The sequence below is a fragment of the Canis lupus genome, chromosome X (assembly GCF_011100685.1).
Source record: "Canis lupus familiaris isolate Mischka breed German Shepherd chromosome X, alternate assembly UU_Cfam_GSD_1.0, whole genome shotgun sequence".
In the NCBI taxonomy this organism is placed as follows: domain Eukaryota; kingdom Metazoa; phylum Chordata; class Mammalia; order Carnivora; family Canidae; genus Canis; species Canis lupus.
Genome location: NC_049260.1, coordinates 40,177,875 through 40,198,146, shown reverse-complemented (window position 1 = coordinate 40,198,146; position 20,272 = coordinate 40,177,875). Strand labels below are relative to the sequence as shown.

Below are 20,272 nucleotides of genomic sequence, written 5' to 3'. Positions count from 1 at the left end.
GAGGGAGAGGGAGAGGGACAGGAAGAAGGACAAGCAGATTCCTTATTGAGCAGTGAGCCAGATGCAGGGTTCCACCTCAGAACCCTGAGATCATGACCTGAGCCAAAAGCAGACATGTAACTGACTGAGCCACCCAGGCAACAAGAGGCTTATTGTTTTATAGCAAACATTTTCCAAAAAATGGACCGGGTACATCTGGTGTAGCCACTGTCAGAGGTGTGAGAGAATGGGCTCCATATGCTCCATGGCAATGTTGTCAGGTCCCCTCCCCTTGAAGGTTCAGGAAGAAGAAGCTGCCACTGGCCGGCCTAGGAGGCTCCATGGTGACCAGAGAAAATGCCACGATGCCGCCAGACTTCCCAAGTACAAAGTGGAAGAGGAGCCACTGGAACCAAGGTACAACGGAATGGAAGATGGTGAGTCAGGAATGCCTACAATTATCCCCCCTGGACTTACTCGGGAACAAGAAAGAGCTTATATAGTCCAACTGCAGATGGAAGACTTGACTCATAAACTGTGCACGGGAGACCTGGGCATCCCCTCCTGACCCTGAGCCCATCTACAATAGGGAGGCAAAGAGGCTTAACACCTGGGAGTTCTGCACCAGCAAAACGCTTGAAGAAGAGCAGCACAATCTCACCGGAGATGGTTGCCCTCAACCCTGATTTTGAGCCTCCTGCAGATGACAAACTTCCAGCAACATGTGTGAGCCATAAAGTAGTGAGTCCACAAGATGAGTATCCAGAAATCAACTTCTTGGGGCTGCTGATTGGGCCCAGTGGGAACATCTTGAGGAACATAAAGAAGGAATGTAATGTCAAGATTGTGATCGGGGGAAATGGGTCTGTCAAGGAAAAGCAGGGAGCAAAGATGGCCAGATGTTGCCCAGAGAAGGTGAGCCACGTCATGCCCTAGCTTCTGCCAACACCATGGAAAATGTGAAGAAAGCCCTGGAACAGATAAGAAGCATCCAGAAACAGGCTATTGAGACCCCTGCAGATCAGGATGATCTATGGAAGATGCAGCTTCGGTAGTTGGCTTGCCTGAATAGGACTCTTCAGGAATATGATAACAGGATCTTAAGACCCTGGCAGAGCTCAGAGACTCACAACATTGCCAATACCACAGTGCACACCAAGTGTGGTCACAAAGCTTTTGATTGCAAATTCCAAAGGCCTGATGACACCCAGTCAGCTCAAGATAAAGCATGGATGGATAAAGAATCTTTGTCCCTTAGGGCTGAACTTGGTGAAGCACCTATGGACTCTACCTCTGGGCCCACCACCACGCCCCTGGACAGTGCACCTTGGCCTGCTGCTCCCACCAACAATCCACCTCCACCATCTCTCATGGCCACTACCCAGAGCTGCCCACTCTAGATGATGAATTTTGGCACTTCAGAGAGTTGGCCCTACCATGGCATGCACAGAGGTGGTCTTGGTGGGCCTGGAGGTGGCCCCCACAGCCTCCCACACCCATTACCCAGCCTGACAGGTAGGCATGCTGGACATCCCATGCAGCATAACCTTAATGGACCCCCACTTCCTTGAATGCAGCCACTACCACCACAGATGGACCAGGGCCCCACCCACCTGGGTACCATTGCCCTCTTCCAGTGGATCAGTAACTGGGAAGTATGCCTGTGGGTTCTGGGGTCTCTTGCTTGCTTCAAGGAAAAGATATGATGCCATCTATGGGTGTGATGCTGGCACCATGCCCTCTTTCTTCCCCCATGGCAGCAGCAGCCTCCATCACCCTGTCTGCCCAACAGCAGTATGGCTTCCAGGAGCCCCTTGCCATGGCTGCAAAGATACTTTCCTGTGGTGGTGATGGCCTAAGCCGTTAGAGGGAGGACTTTGGGAGCCCATTGGTGGCCCTTCCAGGCAGCCTCAGCAGCGCCCCTGGTGAACAGACTGGTTCAGCAAAGCAGCCTGAGTTACTTTGTGGACAGAATTTGAATGTGTTGGCTCCATATCATAATCATGAAGTTTGTATTAATTTCTTTCTTTCTCGTTTGTTTCTTTATTTTTTTAATTTTTATTTATTTATGATAGTCACACAGAGAGAGAGAGAGGCACAGAGACACAGGCAGAGGGAGAAGCAGGCTCCATGCACCGGGAGCCCGACGTGGGACTCGATCCCGGGTCTCCAGGATCGCGCCCTGGGCCTAAGGCAGGCGCCAAACCGCTGCGCCACCCAGAGATCCCTCTCATTTGTTTCTTATCTCTTCCTTCCTTCAGACTCTGTCCAATGAGATGTTCTTCCTCGATCTTCTGCTGCAATTTGATTCCTTTACTTTTTTTTTTTCCATTCCTTGTTCTCGTCCTCTCAAGGAGAGGACGGGGCAAAGGGTTTTAGGCATAGCTTTGGCCATGAATGTCAGGCCAGTTGCGGGGTGGGGAGGGGAGTCCTTTGGTTCTAAGATTTTCAAGGTTGCCATGAGATTTTTTTTTTTTTTGGTAGTGTGAGAATTTTGTCCCTGCCACCTTTGTAGAGTAGTGGGTTAATTTCCAGGTCTGGGGTCAACATCCATCCTGGCACCCCTGCAAGTGGTAGATGGGGCCACTCAAGCCACCTTTGGCTTGTCTGCCACCCTGGAGAGTCCTTTCCATGCTTCCTGAGCACGTAAGGTGCCTCAGATTCTATTTGTTCCTCTACTTCCTGGTAAGTTTCCTTTTAAATTTTATTTTAATCCCAAACATCTGAATGTTCTGCAGTGCCTAGGGGCTTGAGCCCCTTGTTTTTCATTCTACATCGTTTTTTCTCCCCTTCCCTCTTCATGGAGTAATTATGTTGACAGTAATATATAATGAGTGTTCTCTTCACTGGTTTACCTGCAGAAATTTCTCCGGGTTTTTTTTTTTTTTTCAGAGTATGATTCAACCTTGTATTAAAGGGGAATGTTCCATTGACTACAAGAGCAAAATGTTTAAAAATTTTAAAAAAATAAGCCACCCTAAAAAAAAAAATAAGCCACCCTGAGCCAGTAATTATAACAGTTACAACAAGGATGTAGTTGGTCAACAGGCTTGTACTCTCATAATGAATTTACAATACTCATTATAACTATTGAATGATAATTGTATTCATTTGTGTCTTTCCACTAACTGGTTCAATATCTTCACAGACCTTCTCTAGAGATTTTACAGGCCTTCTGGATGGAATCACCCATTGACATCTCTCTTGCTGCACACATATAGCATGGCCAGTCAGACCATTTCCTGAGATCTTCCCTTGGTCATTGCCTTTATCTCGACTCCAGCATCCTGCTATAGGTAGCTGTTCTCAGCTCCTGAAGCTGCCGTGTAGGTTTGAGAATGTCTTCATAGTGCAAGACCAACAAATTCCCAGAGTTCCAGTATTCCAGAAACAGGCAGGGGAACTGCAGGTCTTCTTCACATGTGGGAAAGTTTCCCCAGGGCTCACCTATCTCACTCAGCTCCTTGATGTGTAACCATGTCTGATGCTGGGATAAGCCCACTAAACCTCTATGCCTATTCCAAGCCTTTTCCCAGGGAACTTTAATCACCAAGCATTGCCGATCCCCAGTTTAGGCTCAGGGTTTGTGGGACTGAGATATTTGCTGTACTCAAAATGGGAATATGTCTACAGCTTACTTGGGATCTCCATAGACTTTCCTCACAAGGTGAAAACTTGCCCACTTGCTTTTAGTAACCTGCTATTGCCTTCTTCCATATGCTTCTTTTTTCCAATAGTATCTTGCATATGTCATTATATATCAAATATATCATTACTTCTTTACTATTTCTGCTGATACTTTTGTTCCATCTTTCTCCATTCCTTCAAGCTTCACATAAACTTTCACTCTGAATTTCCCCCAGTTACTTCTGATAACACTTTCAGTTATATTTCAAGAGCTTAAAGGATGTGAAAAATTTCAGACTATTTCACTTTTGATTCACACATCCTCTCCCTTTCCTCCATCCTTATCATCTTTATTAGTTTGTGGTGGGAATGTAGCAATATGGGACTATGGAAGCAGGCTTAAGAGAAACCAATTTGGTCTTGGTGGCTGGCTCCAAAGGACATCCAGGAGATCTGCTGCTGGTTCAGAAGTCATTCTCTGTGGCATCTAATCTGTCTGGTGGGGCACAGCCCTGAGATATTTTATGTACAATTCTTGTGAGTAGATAAACTCCATGGTTATAGATAATCAATCCATCCATGATCCTAAGCATGGTAGCACTTAGGCAAGATATGAGGGTCTTAGCCAAGAGAACTAGTTCCAGGAGATAATGGGTAAGAACATGGATTTGGAAATCAATAGATCCAAGTTTGAATCCTAGGTCCAGCCTGTAGTAGTTCTGGTACTTCAGAGGCTTGCTACGCCTTGGTTTCTATGTCTATAAAATGGCAAGAACAATGGAGCACCTGGCTTGCTCATTTGGTAGAGCATGTGACTCTTGATCTTGGGGACAGGAGTTCAGGCTCCATGCTGGGTATAGAACTTACTTAATTAAAAAATGGAATAACATTAGTATTTATTATTAGTATGGTTTTTTGGACAAGTTACATGGGACCTAGCACATATTACATGCTCATAAATGTCAAATGTGTGGTGGATAAGACTCCCATCTCAGCTGAGGAGTAGGAGGACCAGTCAGGAAAACAGAGGTGGAAGCCATGGCATTTGAACTGTCACCACACCAGAGACTTTGGTGTGGGAGAAACATGGGCATCTGGGTTCCACCAGGCAATGGATCTGGGCATTTAATTCACCCACTACAGTGGGCAAGATGGCTCAGCAAGTTGATAGATTTGCGGCTGCCTCTGGAAGAAAAACATGACTAATCTCTGCTACACAGAGACTCTTCATTCTTGCTTCTTTTTGAATGACTATATAGCAAATTTTCACGTGCTTTTCCTGAACAGAGATACTGTGATCTTGAATTCATCTAAAAATAGAATTATAGCATTTTAGACTGGAAGGGACCCAGTGCTACATGCCCTGTGCATCAAACTGGATACTTACTGCCTTGAAGGGAATCTGTTTTATTTATTTGGCAGCTTAAATAAATTTTATTTTAATTCAATTCAGCAAATCTATTTTATATGTGTGATACGAGGATAATGGTAATACTGACCTCATACAATGGAGTAAGGATTAAAAGAGAAATTCCATGATACAGAATAAGTTTTCAACACTGTTATTTAGATGCACATCCTGCTTATAAGTGCTTTCTCAAATGTTGGGAAATATGCCCCCTTCTAACATTCCCTGTCTCCCCTATGTTGCCATATAGAATAAATGTGATCCATCAGACATTTGGGAATGATTCTCATGTTCTCTTTCTCACATGGAGTAGTCCCAGTTCTCTCCTTTTCTTCCAATGTGATCTGGCAAGGAATAGGCCATCCTGAATGGGAAATACCTGTCTTGTTTCAGTGTGGTTCATCCATTACAGATGACCATAATGCTGGTACACCTCATGTCTTGGACAGGAATGCACTGGTGTCCTCTAAAATTACATTGAACTTGCTCTCAAAATGCCTTCATCTTTTTTTTTATTTTTTAGAGCAATTTTAGAATCACAGCAAAGTTGAGCAGAAGGTAGAGATTTCCTGTATAACCTATGCCCTCATACGTGCAGAGCCTCCCACGTTATCAATATCCCCCCATCAAAGGAGCACCTTTGCTCCTTTGTATAACAAATGCTGCATTTGTTATAACTGATGAACCCACAACGATACATTGTCATCATCCAGAGCCCCTGGTTTACATTAGGGTTTGCTCTTGGTGTGTATTCTATAGGCTTGAACAAATGTATAATAACACGATCCACCATTATAGTATAGTATAATGTTATAGGGTGGTTTCATTGCTCTGAAAATCCTCTATGCTCTGCCTATTCACCTTTTCCTCCCCCAACCCCTAGAAATCACTGATGTTTTTACCGTCTTGATAGTTTTGCTTTTTCCAGAATGTCATATAGTTGGAATCATACAATATGTAGCCTCTTCAGATTGGCTTCTTTCACTTAGTATATGCATTTAAGCTTCCTCATGTCTTTTCATGGCTTGGTAGCTCACTTATTTTTAGAGTCGAATAATATTCCATTGCCTGGATGGACCACAGTTTATTTATCTATTTACCTACTGAAGGACATCTTGGTTGCTTCCAAGTTTTGGCACTTATGAGTAAAGCTGCTATCCATACCCGTGCGTAGGTTTTTGTGTGTTTTCAACTCCTTTGGGTAAATAACAAGGAGCATGATTGCTAGATCATATGGTAAAAGTATGTTTAGCTTTGTAAGAAACCACCAAGCTGTCTTCCAAAGTGGTCATACCATTTACATTCTCACCAGCAATGAATGAGAATTCTACTGCTCCACATCCACCAGCATTGTGTATTGTCAGTGTTCTAGAGTTTGTCCATTTTAATAGCTGTGTAGTGGTATCTTATTGTTGTTTTAATTTTTATTTCCCTGATGACATATGATGTGAAACATCTTTTCATATGTTTATTTGCCATCTGTATATCTTCTTTGTTCAGCTGTCTGTTAAGATCTTTAGCCCCGTTTTTAATTGGGTTGTTTGTGTTCTTACTGTTGAATTTTAAGAGTTCTTTGCATATTTTGGATAACAGTCCTTTATCTGATATGTCTTTTACAAATATCCTTTCCTAGTCTGTGGCTTGTCTTTTCATTCTCCTGACAGTGTTTTTCACAGAGCAGAAATGTTATTTTTAATGAAGTCCAGCTTATCAATTATTTCTTTTATGGATCATGCCTTTGGTGTTGCATTTAAAGAGTTATTGCCAAACCCAAGGTCATCTAGACTTTTTCTTATATTATTTTCGAGTAGCTTATCATGCCATTCTATTGTATTGCATTTTACACTTAGGTCTATGATGTGTTACGTGTTAATTTTTGTGAAGAGTATAAGGTATCCCATCTATGCCTAGATGCATTTTTTTTCACTTGAATATGCAGTTGTTTCAGCACCATCTGTTGAGAAGAGTGTCTTTGCTCTATTGAATCACCTTTGCTCCTTCGTCAAAGATCAATTGATTATATGTATGTAGGTCTATTTCTGGGCCAATTTGTCCCTTTGATCTTTTTATCTATTCTTTTTACTAATGATACACTATTTTTGATATTGTAACTTTATAGAAAGTCTTGAATTTGAAAACTGTCACTCTTCCAACTTTGTTTTCTTCTCCAATATTGTGTTAGCTTTCCTGGGTATTTTGCCTCTTAATATAAACTTTAGAATTAGTGGAGTGCTTATCTCTAATTTAGAATTAGGAGTCTACCTCTCCTTCTCCCTTTTCCCTTCCCCTACCACTCCTGTTCTCTCTTTCAAATAAATAAATGAAAATCTTAAAGAAAAAAACCTTTAGAATTAATTTGTCAATATCCACAAAATAACTTTCTGGGATTTTGATTGTGATTGCATCGAATCAATAGATCAAGTTGGGAAGAACTGACATCCTGACAATATTGAATCTTCCTACCCACGAATATAGAATATTTGTCCATTTATTTAGAATATTACTCTTTTTACTTCTTTAATTTCATTTATCAGAGTTTTATAATTTTCCTTATATATATCTTGTACATATTTTGTTAGATTTATAACTAAGTACTTCATTTTTTGGAGTACTAATGGAAATGGTATTGTGTTTTTAATTTCAAATTCCACTTGTTAATTGCTGGTATACAGGAAAGCTATTGACTTTTGTGTATTAACTTTGTATCTTACCGCTGTACTGTAACTGGTTATTAGTTCTAGAAGTTTTTTTGTTGATTCTTTCAGATTTTCTACATCGGTGATCATGTTACCTGTGAACAAAGACAGTTTTATTTATTTCTTCCCAATCTGTAAATCTTTTATTTCCTTTTGTCTTACTTACTGCATTAGCTAGGATTTCCAGTAGGATCTTGAGACTCCCTTGGTCTTCTAGACTCTAGAAGACCCATTCTTTGAATTAACGGTGGTTAACTCTCATCCTGTCAGTGAGGTCCATCATTAAGCCTTGCCAGATAGTCCTGGACTCTTGATGCCCTCATTTTTTATGTTAACTATTCCTCCCATCTTTGAGTCATTTCTAAATGCTTAAAGTATATGTTTTGTGTCTACATCCAAATCATTTAAAACATTCTTGAAAGAATCAGAAAGATCAAGTACAGTATTCTGAAATTTGCTAATAGAGAGTGATTATCAGATATGGTTTTGCAATGGACCTATCAAACTTATTTGCCATCCTTCCAGCATTTTCCACTAAGATCCATACAGAGAATGGGAGAGTACTTCTGAAACATCTTGCAGAAATCCAGATATACTAGTTCTATGTCATTTTGCCCTGATGCCTCTGGGTAGAGTTCATACCCACTTCTTTGGTCTCTTATGGAATGAGTCTGAATACTCTTGCATTTACAACATTGTATTGTAATTTTCCATTTGTTTGTTATCTTTTATCTTTGTATTATGAACTTCAGGGCAGGTATTACATTTTATTTACATGTGTATATCTAGTACCTGGCAACCATAAATGTATCAGGTATACCAGGAATTCTACACATGAATATTTGGGATTCTAAACACCCTTTAAATGTGTTGAATTCCACTTACATAGTAGTCTAGTTGTCCCTTCCTTCAAAAAAGAAATGAAATTAATTTGGCAAGACTTATTTTTTTAAAGATTTTATTTATTTATTCATAGAGACAGAGGCAGAGACACAGATAGAAGGAGAAGCAGGATCAATGCAGGGAGCCCGACGTGGGACTCAATCCCGGGGCTCCAGGATCAGGCCCTTGGCTGAAGGCTGCGCTAAAAAGCTGAGCCACCCGGGCTGCCCTGGCAAGACTTATTATTAATTAATGGATACTGAGTCATGCAAAAACATTTGCTTTACTGAAAAACTGTTTTTAAAAATAGAACTATAAAAGTATAATGTTCTGTCATATGTTTGTACCATAATTAATTTAACTAATCTGTATTGTTCAACATTTAGGTTGCTTTAAATTTGTCATGGTTTTAAATATAACTGTGATTTACATCCTTTATATAAATCCTTGACTGAATCTCTGATTGTTTCTTTAGAATGCACTGCTAAAAGATAATTTGTTGTGTTAATGAGAATTAATGCTTTAAGGACAGAAAGATTGCACCAATTTACATTCTCATCAGCAGAGAATGAGAATGCTCATTAAAATGTACCTTTATTAACTGGCTTATTTTTAATCACTAGTGTGACATTTTGCTGATTTAAAAATAAACTATTTTATTTTATTATTTTAATCAGTACTTTTAATCAGCACTTTATGTTTCTATTGAGGTTGGAGATTAGCCAAATATATTCTCTATGAATTGTCTGTTTATGTCTTTTGGCCATTTTCTAATTGAAGTTTTAGTGTTTTTAAATTTTATACATATTTACAGATATAAATTGATGTGCATAGGGGAAGCTGGAATATTTAGAATGTGATTAAGATGGCATTTCATACTGTGGAAAATAATAGACCATACAATAAATGGTGTTGTGAAAGATGGTTCATTTAGAAAAAAAGTTAGATCTCTACCTTATACTATGCACAAAAATAACTCCCCAGCTAGAATAAAGAGCTAACCACCAAAACAAAACTACAAAATTAGACAAGAGAATATTTTTCACATTTAAAATAGAGAGGGATATTTTTTTAAGACACAAGATTAATTCTCTGAATTCACTAAAGCAAAAGACCATGTATCTACATGAAACTACAGGCCTTCTGTATGGCAAAGACACATAGGCAAGCATACGAAATTAGTGAGAAACTGAGAGAAAATATTTGCAACGTTGGAAAATGGACAAATTCTTAGGTTCCAGATTATATAATGTCTTACCCATTCATAAGAAAAAGATAGGCAACCTAGTAGAAATTGAAGTGGCTAACATATATAAAAAGATGGTCAACCATATAATAGCCTAGATTAGGGAACCCCAGCTCTACTGCCTTTCCATTGCCTTCATGAAAAGTTCAAATTTCATTTTCTTTCCTTCATTTGACTCCGTTTTTCCTTCTGGCCTCATCTTGGCTCCTCTATCCCCACTCCTAAACTTCACATTTCAGTCATGAAGACCTCTTCAGGACTGCCAGCACCAACTTTGCCGTTTTCTGATATACCTGCCCTGGCCTGTCTGGCATGCCACCTTGTTCACCTGCTAAACACTTACTCATACCTCAAGACAATTATCTCATCTACAGAAGCTTTTCAGCCCCTCCACCAACACTCTTAGTAAAAGTTCTTGGCGGAGTCTTCATCATCTTTATACCTCTAATGCCTAGTAATATGTATATATATATGTATATATATATACACACATATGTGCAGAGAATGTACAGCCAATGTTTATTAAATTGAATCTAGCAATATCCCCTCTAATGCCTAGTAATATATATATATGTATATATATACACACACACGTTCTGATGCAGAGAATGTACAGCCAATGTTTATTAAATTGAATCTAGCAATATCCCCTCTTCTTAAGTCAATGAAATGTACAGAATTTATCCTGTTAACTAAATAGAATTAGAGTTAGATTAAAACTCATTTTCTCTTGAATCCTAGACTTCTTAACTTTCTGATTAACCTTATTTAACTTAAATTATTTTATTTTAAAATTTAAATTTTCAATACAAAACTTCCTATTTATAAAAAAAAGCATAGAAAGTACAAATTTTACAAAGCATAATTAAATGACTTCTCATTCAGATATCTAGGAGGAGAACCAGAAGAGTACATATCTTCTAGGAAAGGACAGTTTTAGAACATAGGCAGTAGGCAGCTACATCAATTGCACCCAAATTTAATACAAGTGAGGATAAAAATGGTGCATTTATTTTGGCAATAAAAGGGTACCTGGTGACTTTTCCTGAGGTAGTTTCAGTGGAATGATGGAGGACAATGCAGTAGGATAGAGATAATGAGGGAGAAAGAAGTAGAAACGGTAAAATGGGGACTATTCTTTAGAGCCATGTGCCTTGTTTTGTGATTCTCAAACCACTGGAACCAAGACCTGGGTCTGCTGTTTGGGGATTTGCAAAGCTCACTTGTGGAAATTTAAGTAAAGACAGAAACATTTCTGGTTTTGTTCATACTAATTGAATGCTACCTACCTAGCATAGTACCTGGCACATAGTATGTGCTCAAAAAATATTTGTTGAGTGCTGAAATCTCACAGTAGAGAGGAGGAAGAGGAAACTGAGGTTCCAGAGGTTAGTAGCTCAACGTTACTGTATTGGCATAATTTGAGGGATATTCTGGGTCAAAATGATTCCCCAGTGGCCGGATCTGGGCTTTCTTCAACATTTTTCTTGTGTCAGACCTTGTCTACTGTCCTGGCCATGGAGAGAGGAAGGAGAGTGAATGACCCATGGATGGGCACATGGTCCAATTTTCTTCCTCTGATCTTCTTACTTCCCCCAAGCTAGAGAAGATCCTCTTTTCTTCCTAGGGCTAGAGTCATTCATAGCTGAGTCCAGAACTGCCAGAGGCCATGTTCTCTGGTGCAGAAATCAAGTCTACTGATAGTAGAAGACGCCAAAGCCAAAATGCGGAATAAGTAGAGGGCAGGTCCTAAAGAGTTTGAGGTCTTATTAGAACTGTCGCTCCTGAGACCAGCCCACTCACGGTTAGACTACCTGAGTTACTAAGTGCTCCTTCCACTTATTCCATTTTCCTTGAGCTCATTTGAGTTGGGTTTCTGGCACTGACATGTGAAAAAGCTGAGGAGAGACAGGGCTGTGGCTAGAAGCCCAGTCTTTTCCACCACAGTCCACATTTGCCTCTCATACCCAATGCTAGTGGCAGACCAAGATCGCTGCTTGTTTCCAAAAGGACAGGTGGAAGAAACAGAGCCTGTTTTTGTAAATAAAATTTTATTGGAACACAATATTGTACATTCATTTACATTTTGTCTATGGCTACTTTTGCACTATGATGAGAGAGCTGAGCGGTCGTGACGGGGGACCATATGGTAAAAGCTTAAACTATTTACAATTTGGCCCTTTATGGAAAGTTTGCTGACTCCTGATTTAGAAGATAATGATGGAGGGAGTGGTAGTGGAGACTGTTGATGCCTCACCCAGATCCTTTTTTCCTGCCCTTATACTCATATTCCAGCTGCAACTGTTAGCTGATAACTTACAGATGCCTTCTTCTCTAGATTGCCTGGCAATCTCCATGCCCCTTTGCCTACAGCAGACCTTGGCCAATAACATACAAGGGTGTGATTGGTGTGCTGGAGCTTCCCTGTGGGATCAGGCTAAAGCTGGTCTCCTGCTGAGATCACATTCCTGCTGGCCACCCTACTCCGTCTGCCTAGAGCTTTTCTTCAATATATCACTTCAACAGGAATTCCTGTGTCATCCACTGCTTCTAAGAACCCCATCAAAGGCAGGGGGTAAATAATCTTTTGCAGGTAAACAATCTTTTGCAGGTATAGCCTAGTCTTGGAAAAACACTTCATGGAGACTGGTTATGAGCTTTGTAATATTCGTGGGATAGGTGAGCTCGGCCAAGGAAATTACCCCACACATCTAGTCTAATACACTCTTTGTTTTGCACTTGTAATACTCCATGTGTTAAAGCTCCTTCTTGATCCAACGTACTTCAAAATTAAATATTAAAAAAAATTACCCTTCTAGTATTGGAAGCAGAATAGGTATAAAGAGAAGAAGGTGTAGGGTTAGGGCTGTATCAATGGCTTCTAGGAAAAGCCTTGATATTTTTATTGAAGTCATTGATCAGCTAGAAAGTTGGACCTCTCAGATTTTATCTTTCCTCCTTACCTTTGACCTCTCCCATCACAAACTGCAAGACTTTGAACTTCTTAATGCTCTGATATTCAGATCCTGCGAATGGTGGATTTTGCCAATTCTGGGAGAGCTCATTGCTGAGCGAAGAAATGTATGAGTAAAGCTAAATTTATCAACTGTTTATTCAGAGCTCAGTGTTCTTCACTTTTGTATTCACTGAGGCTGGCTCAGAGTAGTTGCTTAATGCTTGCCAATGAGTCAGCCTGTGTCCTGCTGCTGGGCAGGGAAATGCCAGACTATGTGAGCCTCTTGTGTTTGTAGCCTCTGGGAAGAGGGAAGAGATCAGACCAGCTCATTTCCTCATAGACACAGGTGTTCCTCAGCTCTGAACTTGGCCGCTGGCTTGTGTGTGAATTCCACGATCAGGAGTGGCCAGGGCCTCAGGGTGGGGCAAGGGTGTGGCTGGGCAGAGTTCAGGAATGCATTGTTCCAGAAAATTAGTCCTAACAGTTTTTCTGCCTCCCTTTCCCTGGCTGGCTTCAGTTTCAGTAATAGAAAACCTGTCCATTTGGGGTTTGCTTTAGCTGCTACTGCAGTGGCCAAAGGACTCTTGTATTTGGGAGGGCTATTGCCAAGGGCGTGCTAGATGCAAAGCATAGACTCAAACCCAATTATCACCAAGTGGTTAAAGGAGCAATGTCTTGTGTGGGTCATGCCCCTAAATGAACCCAGGTTATTACTTCCTATGATAAAAAAATTAAAACAGACCCCAGTTTTTTGTGCTTAGACTTTTGCCTCTGCTCCTTCTACCCCATCTCCACCCCTTCTCTGTTGGGCTTTTCTTCTTTTCTATCTCCTGCTCCCATGAACCTTAACTGGCATTAGATAGCCAACAGACAACCATCCAGGCTTACAAAGAGCTCTCCAAAGAATCCTATCAGCTGCCAAAATGAAATTGCCCTAGAAATTGCACCTGAGTAAGAGGCATGGAAATCACTCCATCTCAATCTTTCCAACAGCAAGCTTTGCAGCAGTTATAAAGAAAACTGTAACCTGGGACAATATTAAAGTCATGTACCCCTTTCTTCTTGTCTTATGACAATTCCAATTCTACTTCAGCTAAGAGTGTTACCTAATTTTGAGGTGCTCCCTGAGGCGCATCAGCTGAATAAAGAATTCAGCCTCTATTTGGATCATTTAAGTATTTTTTTCCTGGCAGTTGGATGCCATGACTTAGAGCCTAGATGAGCCCTGAAGCCTGCAGAGGTTTCAAATATGGAGAGAATGTGTTGAGTGACCCTTGTTTCCTCCCTTCTTGGTGACATCTGTTGGGTCCCCCTTTGATCTTGGGTTCCAGTTTTTCCTTGTTACGTGAAAGTTTCATTCTTGGGTTTCTTTGAAAGTTTAACCTATTATTGTCTGATAAATCACTGCTTCTATTTACCTTTGTCTTTTGGGATTCTCTGGGCAAGTAGAGAATTAGCTGATAGTCCTAAAGTAGGACACGGCCCTTCTCCCATCTAGGATCTCTTTTATTATGGAAAACATAATCTCCCCAACCTTTCTCCCTGCCCCCATACACCCCCAGTGGGCATATGTTCTGCCACTATGATCCTAACTGTTAAGTTCCTCTCTAAGTGATGGGACTTCAGGAAAGACTATATTGAACTCCAAGGGGAGGATCTTGGGACAAGTAAAAACTTGTATATTTGCATGGTGCCTTAGAACAAAAGAAAAGTAGCTAACTCAAAAGGGCTGGTTCCTTTAACATGTAAGAAGCCACTGAGAAAAGGAGCAATTCAGATAGACTTCTAACTATGGAGGCTCTTTTAAACAACTTCGGCCTTCTTCCTACAAAAAGACTAAGTCCCCTTTGCCTAGCTGTTTCTGCCTCTTATAACCCCAATTCTCTCTGGACTCCCTTCTTCCTGATCTCTGGCCTCCCTTCCTTCTCCTGCCCTTCCTCAGCTCCTTCTCACCTTTATTTTTTCATTTTTTTAAAGATCTTTTTTATTTATTCATGAGACACACACACACACACAGAGAGAGAGAGAGAGAGAGAGAGAGAGAGAGGCAGAGACACAGGCAGAGGGAGAAACAGCCTCCATGTAGGGAGCCTGACATGGGACTCGATCCCAGATCTCCAGGATCAGGCCCTGAGCTGAAGGCGGCGCTGAACTGCTGTGCCACTCGGGCTGCCCTCCTTCTCACCTTTAGACCTAGATTTTCACCTGCTCCCTTCCAAGTAGGTCCTGAGTGAAATCCAACACCCTCAATCACAACGTTGTTTGGGGATGACTTCCACACCATTGTCAATGATTTCCCAATGATTTCCCTTCTCTCTTGAAAGAAGAGAAATGTATTGAGCAATTCGGGAAAATTTGGGGGGCTTTATGCTCCTGAGCTCCCTGACCTATATCAGTTAGCACACTTTTTAGTGGGACCAAAAGGTGACAGGACCTGGGTTGACAAGGCTAAATGGCCACCATAAATGAGGATATAGCAAACCCTTGTAGAAATAACACACCTCCTCCAGATTCGCTTAAGTCCTAGAGAAAGGAGAACCTTTTAAAGGTGATTCCAAAAAATAAAACAAATAAATAGGGATCCCTGGGTGGCGCAGCGGTTTAGCGCCTGCCTTTGGCCCAGGGCGCGATCCTGGAGACCGGGGATCGAGTCCCACGTCGGGCTCCCGGTGCATGGAGCCTGCTTCTCCCTCAGCCTGTGTCTCTGCCTCTCTCTCTCTCTGTGTGTGTGTGACTATCATAAATAAAAAATAAAATAAAAATAATAATAAAACAAATAAATAAAGGTGATTCCCAAAGGCTTTTCCCCTCCCTCTCCTTGACTGAGGAATAATCTAGTCCTGTCAACAAGGGTATGATGAGTCTGTCTCTAACCTTAGGGACTGATTAAGACCACTCCTCGCCTGTGATCACCACCTTTTTATTAATGGTCCTAAGCCTGAAATATCAGATGCTGTTCCAAAGCCTAAAATAGGCTGACAGACCACACCTATCCATGAGTTACAACACTTAGGCTAGCATTTTGCAGCACCACACACTCATACCATGAATTTATGACAGTATAGTTTAACATTGAGGTAACAAAGGGCCTTCCACAAATACAGCAGTTTCCAGTCTTCTTGGGATCCTTAACTTGTCAACATGCTTTTTTCCTTGGCCTTTCCATCCTCCCTTGGCCCCCAACCTATTGAGTGAGAGAGATCTTTTGCTTCAATGAGAAGCCAGTATTTTTAAAATTTTTTTATTAAAAAAAATTTTTATTGGAGTTCAATTTGCCAACATATAGTATACCACCCAGTGCTCATCCCGTCAAGTGCCCCCCTCAGTGCCCATCACCCAGTCACCTCAACCCCCCACCCACCTCCCCTTCCACTACCCCTTGTTCATTTCCCAGAGTTAGGTGTCTCTCATGTTCTGTCACCCTCACTGATATTTTCACTCATTTTCTCTCCTTTCCCTTTATTCCCTTTCACTAATTTCTATATTCCCCAAATGAATGAGACCATATAATGTTTGTCTTTCTCTGACTTATTTCACTCAGCATAATACCCTCCAGGTCCATCCATGTCGAAGCAAATGGTGGGTATTCGTCGTGTCTAATGGCTGAGTAATATTCCATTGTATACATAGACCTCATCTTCTTTATCCATTCATCTTCGATGGACACCGAGGCTCCTTCCACAGTTTGGCTATTGTGGACATTGCTGCTAGAAACATCGGGGTGCAGGTGTCCCGGCGTTTCACTGCATCTGTATCTTTGGGGTAAATCCCCAGCAGTGCAATTGCTGGGTCGTAGGGCAGGTCTATTTTTAACTCTTTGTGGAACCTCCACACAGTTTTCCAGAGTGGCTGCACCAGTTCACATTCCCAGCAACAGTGCAAGAAGGTTCCCCTTTCTCCACATCCTCTCCAACATTTGTTGTTTCCTGTCTTGTTAATTTTCACCATTCTCAGTTGTGTGAGGTGGTATCTCATTGTGGTTTTGATTTCTATTTCCTTGATGGCAAGTGATGCGGAGCATTTTTCCATGTGCTTGTTGGCCATGTCTATGTCTTCCTCTGTGAGATTTCTGTTCATGTCTTTTGCCCATTTCATGATTGGATTGTTTGTTTCTTTGCTGTTGAGTTTGATACGTTCTTTATAGATCTTGGATACTAGCCCTTTATCTGATAGGTCACTTGCAAATATCTTCTCCCATTCTGTAGGTTGTCTTTTAGTTTTGTTGACTGTTTCTTTTGCTGTGCAGAAGCTTTTTATCTTGATTAAGTCCCAATAGTTCATTTTCGCTTTTGTTTCTCTTGCCTTCATGGATGTATCTTGCAAGAAGTTACTGTGGCCAAGTTCAAAAAGGGTGTTGCCTGTGTTCTCCTCTAGGATTTTGATGGATTCTTGTCTCACATTTAGATCTTTCATCCATTTTGAGTTTATCTTTGTGTATGGTGTAAGAGAAAGGTCCAGTTTCATTCTTCTGCACATGGCTGTCCAATTTTCCCAGCACCATTTATTGAAGAGACTGGTTTTTTTCCAGTGGATAGTCTTTCCTGCTTTGTCGAATATTAATTGACCATAAAGTTGAGGGTCCACTTCTGGATTCTCTATTCTGTTCCATTGATCTATGTGTCTGTTTTTGTGCCAGTACCACACACTGAAAAGCCAGTATTAAGGGCTCACTGGAAGGGCATTCTCTTGATTTCCTTGGCTGAGATGACCCGGTATGCTCTCACATGTGGCTTTCCTTATTTACTTTACACTCTTATTTCCCCAACTCTCTTCTTCCTTAGAATTGCCTCATTTTTATGATTTACTTTTCTTAGTGTCTGATGTCCTCTGGGCTTCATATCTACAAATGTGGGAGAAAGAAAGACTCTAGTGCCTTATGAGATCCCTAGTGCCTCTTCCTAAATCCCCCCAGTATCTTTTAAAGCCCAAAGCACCAGAGGGACTGCAACCCACTGTTGCAGATTTACTCATTCCTTGTACCTGTCCCTGCAGCACTCCTGTCCTCTGCTTTATAAAAGACTTGAGGGCTATAAATCTTATAGTGCAACCTGGCTTTATACCTCCAAGTTCAACACACTACAGAGTAAGGGATCTCAATTCAATCTCCCTTAACTGGAGACTTAAAACTGAGAGTTTCCTGAAACTCATCTGAAGCAGATTATGAGACAAAGGAGAGAAATTTCCCAAGAAACTTGGTATAAGCAGATAGATGACCCTGGATAGTGGAAAACTTCTGCCCAAGATGACAAAACAATCCTGTGCCAATTTTATCATCTCCCTTTTCATGCTAGCCTTGTTTCTCAGTCTTTATTTCTGACTTCTGAATATGTAGAATAATCTTCAATTGTTATCCCTGCTCTGCTATTGCTCCTTCTATTTTTTCCTTTTCTTTATCCCTTTCTTCCCTCTTCCTCCCTCCCTCAATATCCCCAATTTTTGCCACTTTCTGGCTCAGCCTTATACTTTTGAACCTAATGTCACCTGTGATTATTGATTTTTCTCATTTTTCCCATCAATTCCATTGCTATTTTAGAAGTACCTAGTTCCTACACAGAGGAAAATTTGTCTGTCATTACTATTGGCATTTGGAACAAGGTACCACCCAAACTGGGTCTCCAGCAAATCTCCAAAGTTAGCACACCCTACCTAGGATACTCCCTGGAGAGGAGGAACCTGTTTTTCTTGAAAGGAAACATTTGTTCCTAATCCTCAGTTCATGGGCCCTAAGCTAACAAAATCTGCCAGGCCCAATTTAAGGGAGTGAATGTCATTGGGCCAGCTTTACCCAGGAAAGAGCTCCAAGGGATTCATGCTTGTATGTGTGTGTGTCCACTGCTTATTGGTTTTTGCCAACAAGCAATTGGACAGAACCATGTTCTCTCATCTATCTGAGGTTATCACCACTTTAGGTCAGCAGTCAAACTCTTGCTCCCAAACCAGAAGAATAATCCATGATTGAGGACAAGCATCCCTCTTTGCAACACATCCATTTCCAGCTAATAACAAAAAGGAACTGTGTGAAGAAGCTTAAAGACTCAGAAACAATCTAGACCACCACCTGGGTCAGGTCTTATGCTAAAGTTATCACTGAAGGAGCAATCCTGTGGGCTTCTGAAGATTTTGATGCAATGCCAGAGTTTTTCATGCTGTCATTTGTGAACTAACCCATGCCACCAACAATGTCACCAAAATATTAAAACCCTTGCTCAAGAAATACTGGAATTCCGGAGGTTGTTGTCCATCATTGGCATTTGACATCATCTTGGCATCTAAGGGATGTATTTGTACAGTTGTCAATGATGATTTTTGCACACACATACCTCCAAAACTTTCTAATGTCTTTTTATTGAATAAACACATCTGTGAAGCCAATCAAAACGTTTGTCAAGTGAGCAAGGTAATCCCATCTTCTAGAACCTATGGATCATGGTCTGGTGACTGGAGAAGGGACCTTTTTCTTTGGGTATTCACAATAGAGATACAATACTTGCAATGCACTTTTCCCCAGGAGCTAGTGATCATTTTCTTTTTTTTCTGAAAAGAGTATCCCCCCTTAAGTGCATCTAATTACATCTAATCAAGACCAGCAGCACTGTCCTGTTCAAACAGATGATCCAAACTATGATCAAAGACAGAAGACCAAAGAACAAACTGTCCTCCCACCCACTATGAAAAGCTTCTTGACTCCATTCTTGAACCTTATGCATGTCTGTAATTTCATTTTCTCTCCCAAGAGACTTGCCTGGAAATGAAAGTTATTTATCTTGGCCAAGAGGAGGAACTATAAAAGAATTAGAGCAGACCCCAGTTTTCCTTGCTTAGACCTTTGCCTCTTTTCCTTATTCCTCTCTTTTCCATTATTTCTCCCACTCCCCCTGAAATCTGACTGACATTAGTCAGCTTATAGACAACTGTTAAGGGTTACAAAGACAACTCTGGAAAGAACTGTTCCATCAGCTGCCAAAATAAGATGCACCAGCAATTTCAAGATAGAGGCATGAAAAACAACCTATACCAACCATTCCAACCATAAGCTTTGCATCAATTACAGATAAAGAAAATTGGAACCAGGGACAAAACCAAAGTCCTCTACTACTCTCTTCTCCAATCTTGCTTTAGCTCAGGGAGTTATCTAAATTTGAGGTGCTCTTTAATGTGTATAGTCTGAATAAAATCTGTAACCTCTATTGGGTCACCTTAGCTATTTTTTTCCTTGACTTTAAAACCTTTTCCCAAACACATACCATCATTAAAGTGTATAAAGACGTTTGAGTTGTCTGTGCTAGGCCCAGTCACTTCATCTAACCCCTTCCCTATTTACATGTTTTGAAATACTTAGGTGTTTAAAAATTTTTGTTTGAACTTGGAGAAGAGAGAGAGAGAGAGAATATCATGGAGGTGAAGAGTGTAGGGGTGGTATAACATCTGTTCCTGATTTGATCTAGAGCTGATTATCTTCCATGTGCCCCTCCAGATTC

At 40.9% G+C, this 20,272-nt stretch overlaps 1 pseudogene; it reads left to right on the top strand.

Annotated features, from left to right (window-relative positions):
* Positions 1 to 320: 320 nt before the first annotated feature.
* LOC100684431 lies at positions 321 to 1,935 on the top strand (annotated as a pseudogene).
* Positions 1,936 to 20,272: the final 18,337 nt, after the last annotated feature.